The sequence below is a fragment of the Papaver somniferum genome, chromosome 2 (genome assembly GCF_003573695.1).
Source record: "Papaver somniferum cultivar HN1 chromosome 2, ASM357369v1, whole genome shotgun sequence".
NCBI classification, from domain to species: Eukaryota; Viridiplantae; Streptophyta; class Magnoliopsida; order Ranunculales; family Papaveraceae; genus Papaver; species Papaver somniferum.
The window spans coordinates 219,230,060-219,238,869 of record NC_039359.1 but is presented as its reverse complement, the minus strand read 5'-3'; the positions used below and the strand labels follow the sequence as shown (position 1 = coordinate 219,238,869).

Here is an 8,810-nt window from a genome sequence, read left to right as displayed (position 1 = left end):
TCACCTAATTTCAGAATCAGATTCCACTGTTTCCAGAACAGTTTCCTGTTTCCCTTCTTCCTGTAGTAAAGAAGTTTCATCAACTTTATTCATCCCAAGAGCAGTCCTTAATGTCTCCATCTTTCTCTCCTTTCTAGCATCAATTTGATGGGTCTGACTGAGTACCTGACACCCTGAATCAAACACAAGCAGTTCCAACATATCAGTAATAAGATATAAGAATATTGGCCAACAAGAATAGAATAGTTACTTTTCTCTTTCCATATGCTCAAATTATTTCAAGTAGGTACTCGGAAATTAAAAAGAGCATGTTTTAGGGAGATGCCTCCTTCACTTACGTTGCACACAAGTGTCGGTGCAGGAGTCAAAAGAGGGCCACACTGTGGTACTTATACGAGTTTTCAAGTTCAACAGGGACACCTAGTCTAACCACTCTATCCATAGATGATAACTATCAGATTGAACTGCAAAATATGACTTTGAAATGTATGCATGGCAGCTCAACATTAACAAACCACATAATGTCAACTGCTAAGTTAACTGTGGAAACGCAACTTAAGTTTTCAATAATTGCACAACCAAACAACTTGTACACTTTCCTTAACCAGTTTTTTAACTGGCATGGACTTCAATTAAAAAGTTAGCCCATAAAATGGACCTCACTAAGATACAATAATGCACACTTCATTGATCTCAACATTTTAGACTAAAGTACTTAGACAAACTTCAGTTCAAAATTCATCTACTATTAGAAAAATCAATCCACCAACAAGTAACATAAGACTAACTGTGATATTCATATCCCATTTCCACCAACACAGAGCAAACAAGGGACAAAATCTTGCACCCGGCAAGTTAATCTCACTACTATTTGGTATAACATTTTCAAGAATAAATCTAATTCATCATCAAACATGTAAATGGAATTAAATTTACCAAGTCAATAAATCCTTACAGTAACAATCAAAAGTAGAAGGAAATAAGATTTTTACCAAGTCAAAAAATCCTTACAGTAACAATCAAAATCAAATTCTCAAGAATAAAAACCAACGAAATGTCAAACTAAACGAAATCTGGTATCCAATTCAATTGAAAAATTAGTGAAATGATAAGATTTTTTAATACTTCAAAACTTCAAATTATCATTCTAAATCCACCGTTTCTCCCAACACGAGCATATCGTCATCGGTAGTTCATTTCCACCATGGAATCAATTCCTAGATCTAATTCCTAGACCTTGTTAGAAACGTCACCACTCCATCATCCCTTCCTTGAAAAATCGATCTCAATCATCAATTTGTCACCAACCCATCTTTGTTCTTCAACTGAAGTTAAAATTGCAACCCTAATTTCAACAATTAAGGGTTAATGGAACGAAGGTGGTGATGGAATTGAAGGAGGAGGACGAAGGTGGTGGTGGTGGTGAGATACAAAGGTGCTAGTGTGGTCGGGGAAGCATAAAGTTTCTGCTGGTGAGATCTGGTATCGCTGCTGGTGGTGATGGTGGTGGGGAGAAGGAGAGAAAGAAAGAAGAAAAAAGAAAGGAGAGAAGACGAAGATGAAGAAGGGTACGTTTGGGTTTTTTCAAAGTAAAAAAAAATTAAATTTGTTAATTATTATTTGAGCTGGGGATTTTGTGTCACTATTTAATGAAACTGATTTAATTTGTTAAAATTAATATGGGTGGTTTTTTTGTTCCTTTAAGTTGGTCACCTAGGGGTTTTGTCACTAGTTTTGTATTTTATATATGATTATGTATTTTTTTAGTTAAGAAAGATATTTATTACGTGTAGATTTGTTTTATCTCTACCTATTTAGTCACAGGAAAACTGTTTGTAACTCAAATTTTGATTTGTTTTATCTCTTCCTATTTAGTCACAGGAAAACTGTTTGTGACTCAAATTTTTCATGATAGTTTTTCTAGATGATAAGCTATAAAATTTAAATCCCATCTAAGAGTGTCATAACTCATAAGCTTGAGTAACATCAATGCTTTAACCCAACATTAGTTCCTCTTCGTTTGATGGTCATCTAATCAGTTCAGAGGCCATTAGGATATTTTCACTGATACGCCTACCCTTGATTAAAGCTCCCCGCTGACTAGAAACAAGTGCATTAAACAACTTAACATGACATGACAGATTATTATTTTTTTTGCACCCTTAGCCGATTGGGGAAAAATTTGTGTCTCCAACAATGAGGAATTGCCTCAACAAGATCAGCATGAACTATCTCCCAGGATCTCTATAAATAACACCCGGAGAACCCATAAGGCTCGAGAACAATTTCCTTAGCATATTTGCGGTCAGCCAAATTGAGACATCTTTCATATTCTGGCAAACAATTCAACTAAGTTGAGACATTCTACGATAGACTATCTCAATCAGCTTTAAGGTCTACTCCATAATAATCATCCCGAACGTACCATCTTCTAATTTAGAAGACACAAAGAATGTTTTGTTCAATATGTAAAGAAATAACTTAAAGAGAAAGCATGATACATTGCACATTAGAGAGAAATATCAGATGAATTTGCTAAATACTATCGAATAATCTTAATTCTACACTAAATTAAATATTTCTGCCATCCGTGTGTTCGCTTATGAATTTATATAGAAAAACTGAACAATGAGGATACATAAAACCTTAACCTCCAGGAAAATAAACACCAACTAAGGAAAATAACAATAATCAAGGTGTTTAAAACGAATAACCCGGTGTAGGAGCTCTCATGAAAACCCCCACTTTTGAGTTATCATTTGTCTTCGTTGAATTATTCAAAACAGGCTGAAACTGAGTCATGGAAGAAAACATCATTTGCTTTTTACCGACTTGGGCAAGTAACGAATTGATTTGAGCTCCTGTCAGTGTTTCTTTCACAAGTAGAGCATTAGCTAGTGCGTAGAGTTCGTTGCTGTGGGTAGTTAGGATTGTTTTCGCGTTATTATAAGCCCTATCCAAGAACCATTTCACCTCATTCTCGATAAGCAGTCTAGTTTCAGGGCTAATACTCTTCCCATCATCCTCGTAAATGTGAGTGACGAGCCCAACTTGTTTGCTCATTCCATATTTTGTGACCATCTCTCTTGCTAAAGATGTTGCTTGTTGGAGATCTGAAGATGCACCAGAAGTAACTTCATTTTCTCCAAATATAAGTTCCTCCGCTACTCGTCTACCCATGAAAACATCTAACCTAGCTAGCATTTGCTTGCAAGATTCCCTAGTCTCATCTTTGTCGGGTAATTGAGCTACCATTCCAAGAGACGTTCCTCGGGGAACTATTGTTGCTTTGTGAACTGGATGAGCTCCGTCTGTGTGGATGGCTACTAAAGCATGACCGCCTTCACGGAAAGCTGTTAACTTACGAGATTCGTAAGAAATGACAGCTGATTTGCGTTCACTCCCCATCATAATCTTATCCTTTGCATATTCCAAGTCACCCATGCTCACTGCATGTGCTCCATCCTTTGCGGCTTTGAGAGCTGCCACGTTCACCATGTTTGCGAGATCTGCACCTGAGAACCCAGGTGTTCCTATAGCAATGACACTTAGGTCCACATCTCTGCCTATGAGAACCTGTCAAGTGGTATATTCGGTGAGAAAAACCGACGAGTTAGGGACACACTTGTTCTGCAATTAGACATTGCAACAGAGCTGAATATTTGAAACTATATGAAAGATTCCCTCGGAATCCATAAGTTAGGAAAGCTGTACGCCAAGATAGTCTTTCGTTAACCTTGTTTTACTGAAAATATATACGAGATCGAACTCATAGTCTACATAGTACATACCTTTGACATGTGAGATTTCAATATCTGTCTCCGTCCTTCAACATCTGGGTTGGGCACAACAACATTACGATCGAAACGTCCAGGTCTTGTAAGTGCTTTATCCAAACACTCGGGGAAGTTGGTTGCAGCAATCACAATAATTCCATCATTTTGTTGAAAGCCATCAAGCTCGACAAGAAACTGATTCAAGGTCGCGTTGGCATATTTAAAATCTCCGGGGTTACGCTGCCCTCAAAATGAATCTATCTCATCAATGAAAATTATACACGGAGAGCACTTCTTTGCTGCAGCAAATAGATCCCTCACTCGCCTTGCTTCCACACCAGCCCACTGTTCATCAAACTCACTCCCACTTTTAAAGAAGAATGGTACTCCTGCTTCCCCCGCAATGGCTCTTGCTAACATGGTTTTACCTGTCCCAGGTGGACCGACAAGCAAAACCCCCTTAGGAAGCTTAGCTCCTAGACTCGTAAATCGCTGAAATGATAAGAAGGCATATTGCTAAGAAAACTCAACCTAATGTCTTCTAATTATAAGAAAACATTGATTCAATGGGGAAATGCTTCAATATATAGTGGCGAAATTATGGCGTATACTGTGTACATATGCTACTTACTCAAGTTTCAGCATACATGCAGAAATGAGAAACAGGACTCATATTCACTGATCATGATTGTTGATGCTAAGTTATATAATGACAATTTGCTCTAATATGTTATACTGCATTTACCTTAGGATTGTGAAGATAGTGGACAATTTCTTCCAACTCCGCTTTGGCCTCATCAACACCCCTAACATCTCTAAATTTTGTACCTGCCATCGTCCTAGGAATAGGTTTAACCACCGGATCACCATGTCTCAGAGCTGAATTACCATTGCCCGATACTACAGCTCCAAGACCCTTGCAGCCAGCAAAGGCTACAATAGCTCCCAGAGAAGCCCATAATAACGCGTTTCTGATGTATTGCCCTTGTTTTTCTTCTGTCACAATGTGAATAGGAGCGCTAGCAGTTCCAAGGGAACCATCTTTCGTGGACTTCTCAACATTCTCCATCGATGCGTTGGACATACCTGAAACCAACCCTTTGTTAAAACAATGGATCAAATCTATTATAAGACATGAATTACTGTTACTGGTGAACCACTAATATAATTAACAAGTAGTAAGAAGTTACCTGTTTGCAGTGTCTTGAGCAATTCAACTTTAACCAAGGCTTTCACATAATCAACAAGCGCTTCTGAGTTAGAACGTTGCGCAGCAGGCTGGCTTTCAAATAATTTTATTACTCCTTCGGCATCCTTTGTAGCATCAGAAGTTAGACCTTCGGAGTCGATTGCTCGAGTAGGATTGTCAACATTTTCTGACTCAAATCTTTGCTGAAGGATGATATCTTCTGCATCATCAGGATTGCAGAGGGAAATGGTGCAAAAGGTCAACAGCAGCACCACCACCAGTATAATACGCCCATCGACTTTGCTCATCTTTTTTTTCTCTGCCTTGGGATGAAAGAATATACACATCAAACAACTAAACCAGCATAGGAGCAGTGGGGAAACTTAAACACAGAGAGATAATTATCATTGATACGATTCATACGAATCCTAACAGTTTTGTTGGATAATGATATCAAGTTGGAGAAAATATTTTGGGGCTTTGTCTGATATACACCCATCTAATAATAATGTGTTTTCTAATATACACCCGTTTTTTTACGATATTTCTAAAATACACCCGATACAATAATTTCCTCTGTTTTTTTTTTGAATATAACGGATAATCATTGAAACGGGTCAACTTGACTCAGTTGACTATATTGTAAACGGTCAGAAATACCCTTTGTGGTATCATCTTCTAGTTTCCACTTCCTTCCCCAGTTTCACCTCATCAACGGGTAAAATACGTTGTTTTCCGGTTCAAACTTTGATCACCAGCTCCTTGCTTATCCTGAGCTCCAAAATCACTTCTTAGCCTTGCTTGGTGTACATCACAGTTAGTAACTACAGAAAATCAGGGCATACCTTAGTCGGTCAGGATTTTTGTCAAATACTTTGTACGGATAATGAAGAGATAACTCCTTTTTATTCTAGTATTAGTCGGGGATTAGCTGCTTCCTGCAATTACAAATTCATTCACCACCCATCGTTCCCTATTCCTTTAAACATTCATAATTTCCACGACTTAAACACAAACATCAATGGTAACAACTTGATAGTTTGTAAGCCAATTCAATCTCTTCGTCTTGTTCCAACTCAAACGAGTAACCACTAAGCAACCAAGCTACTTGAAAGGGTTTAAAGTTAAACAGAAGAGACGGAGAAAGAATCTAGAAAAAACTACTTGAACTGATTAACTCTTAGTGTATATTCATACGCCAACGATTCACTCCGAGGAAATTTGGTCGAAATTTGGTTTTATAAGCCTTTGATAATACATCCGTAACCAAAACCCCAAATCAATTCCTAATTTTCTATTGAGACGGGAACAGCAGAAAAAAGAAAGAGAAGAAATTTCTTCGTAACAGTTAAATTCATAATTTTCTAAGTCAATTGAATTTGCACCGTCCCTTTCATATGGTAGACGTGTGGCTAGATATATGTATACTGTGTACCAAACATTTTTATGAATGATGGATATATTTTAGAAATATCCAAAAAAAAAAAAAAAAAAAAAAAAAAGGGTGTAGATTTGTAAACAGGTTATCAAATGGGTGTATATTGGAAAAATTTAGAAATATTTTCAAGTTAGGACGCCAGATTTTTTCGGAACTGGATCAAAGATACAAACGATAAATGATTACAAAGGGTTCCAAAACTTGGGCAACATTTTCGCTTGTTTCGGGCCATGGTTCCAGATTTTAAGAAAATGTGTAAATTTTGAATCATGAGAAAGATTTCAGGTCATGATAGCAAATTTCCGCTACGAGTTTTTGTTGGCATAGTGGTCAAACCATCCAATTATCAAGTTTTTGTATTTTGGAATTTGCTGTGATCAGATGAATTTTGGCCATAAAACAGAATTTGAATTGTAGTGGGCAAGTATGATCCAATTGTAAAATGTATCAGAATTTGGATCTGATGAAGCTAATCTGAGCTCTGCAGCTCCAAACTCTGTAGTCGAGTAACTCGGCTGTTGAGCAACTCTTAGTTAGATTAATATTCACATACCAATCCAATTGCTAAAAGATAGAACATTTTTATGTTGGACATAGGTCTCACGAAATTAAATTCACTGAGAAGGTGCACGCAATAGAGGAATGATGATACTGGCAGTTCAAGTAGGAACATGCATTATGGCAAGGAATGCATCTCAAAACAAGGTTTAGCATTATCAAACGTGAAACCTACCATGAAACATTCAGGGATCAACACATTATCTCAACTTGAGCAAATATTTTTCAGAAATTAAACCTTTAAAGAAGATAACAGAAATGTTAAAGAAACTTAACTTCACGTTAGTGATGAAGGCTTGAACCAGACAAGCTCTTGAGGAATAGACTTTGACCAATTGGGTTCAATCCAAGTGCAGTTTCTAAGCCAGCCTTTTGTGCCACAAAAGTTCTTAGCAAAATGCTGAGTCCCGCCAAAAGGGTGATACCTACCTGATTCAAGCGAGTAGAATAAAACCCCTTCACCATTCAAACATAATCTAGGGAAAAACACTTTGTTCTCCATCCCACTATTCGGAGAAACAAGTGATGCATGCCGCTGATGAACAACATATGCTTCCCCAAACTCTCAACTTTAACCCATTCCTTTTCAGCAAAATCCATTCTGAAGATTCTAACTGGCATTTCAAAACATCCTAGTTTCACTGACAAAAGATCATCTCCCCACTCCACCAAAAAACTTGGATATGAGTCCTTAAATTGTTGATAGGGTTTCTCAAGAACCTCACAACTCAAATTACCATTCTCTAAATTAAAATTTCCTACAGCTCCATTGTAACCTACAGAATAGAAGTCCCCACCAAACGAAGTTGGAGTATCACGTAATGGCGAGTACAATTCCTCATTTAAGTCAAAAGAATCCCAATCCTGTTCCCCCCTTCTAATGCAAGTGTATGGAGATCTTATTGTCATCATCTTCATCTTCATATAACCCACTTTCATCGATGGCGAAAACAATACAGCTTGAAGAAGTCGGAATAGAGGAGAAAGAAATGTCAGATGTGTCATAACACCCTGGATAATCTGGAAGTATGATGATCTCTTTTGTGAAGGGATTGTAGAAGAATAATTCATCCTCTCTTGACAATAGTAGCCAACCCCCTTTTTGAAAACGTATTGTGGCACCTAATAGCAATTCCGAGAAATTCATAAGGTATTCCTCGTTATTATGCATCGGGTTCACAAAATTGTAGACAGTGGAGCTGTTATCTGCACAAAACAATAGCCATGGGGATAAATATGTGGTTTCTAAGACCTGGTTAGAAGTAAATGTAGACCGTACTACAGGCATTATCTGTCGATTGGCTTTACAAACTGAACGAAAATGCACATAATCCAATGGGTGCAGATAGCTTGCAATCAACACCACCATGTCTTGGTTAAGAACACCCCAAGGTCTTTCTTCTTCTAAATCTAGTGTGTTGAATCCTAGAAACTGCTTGGCACTCCCATTCTCAGAATCATTATAACTAGATATACTTATTCTGTCTTCCCCTGCCTTTGAGATGTAATATTGGTCTTCATCATTAATACTCAACTTACCTCCCTTTCTTATCTGTCCGTCAGGTATCATGATCCAATCACGTGCGAACACTGGTTCCGGCAGCCTTAAACACGGCGAAATGTCATAGTCCCCAGCACTTTCAACTTCAAATTTGTACAACCCCAACCCAGATCTGCAGGAGAGATTCGGGATCCCATTGGAAGGCAGAACTGCTCAAGTTTTCGAGAAGGATGAGTGTAATACAAACAACCCTTTTCAAGTCCCAACTTAGCAGCTGAGCAGCACACACTATTTTTCCTGCCAACAAACAAAACATCATCACCTAGACTGTTCACCGACTTCCACTCC

The 8,810-nt window shown here is 37.8% G+C and overlaps 1 pseudogene; it reads right to left on the bottom strand.

The window, feature by feature from the left end:
* LOC113352896 lies at positions 1-5,273 on the bottom strand (annotated as a pseudogene).
* Positions 5,274-8,810: the final 3,537 nt, after the last annotated feature.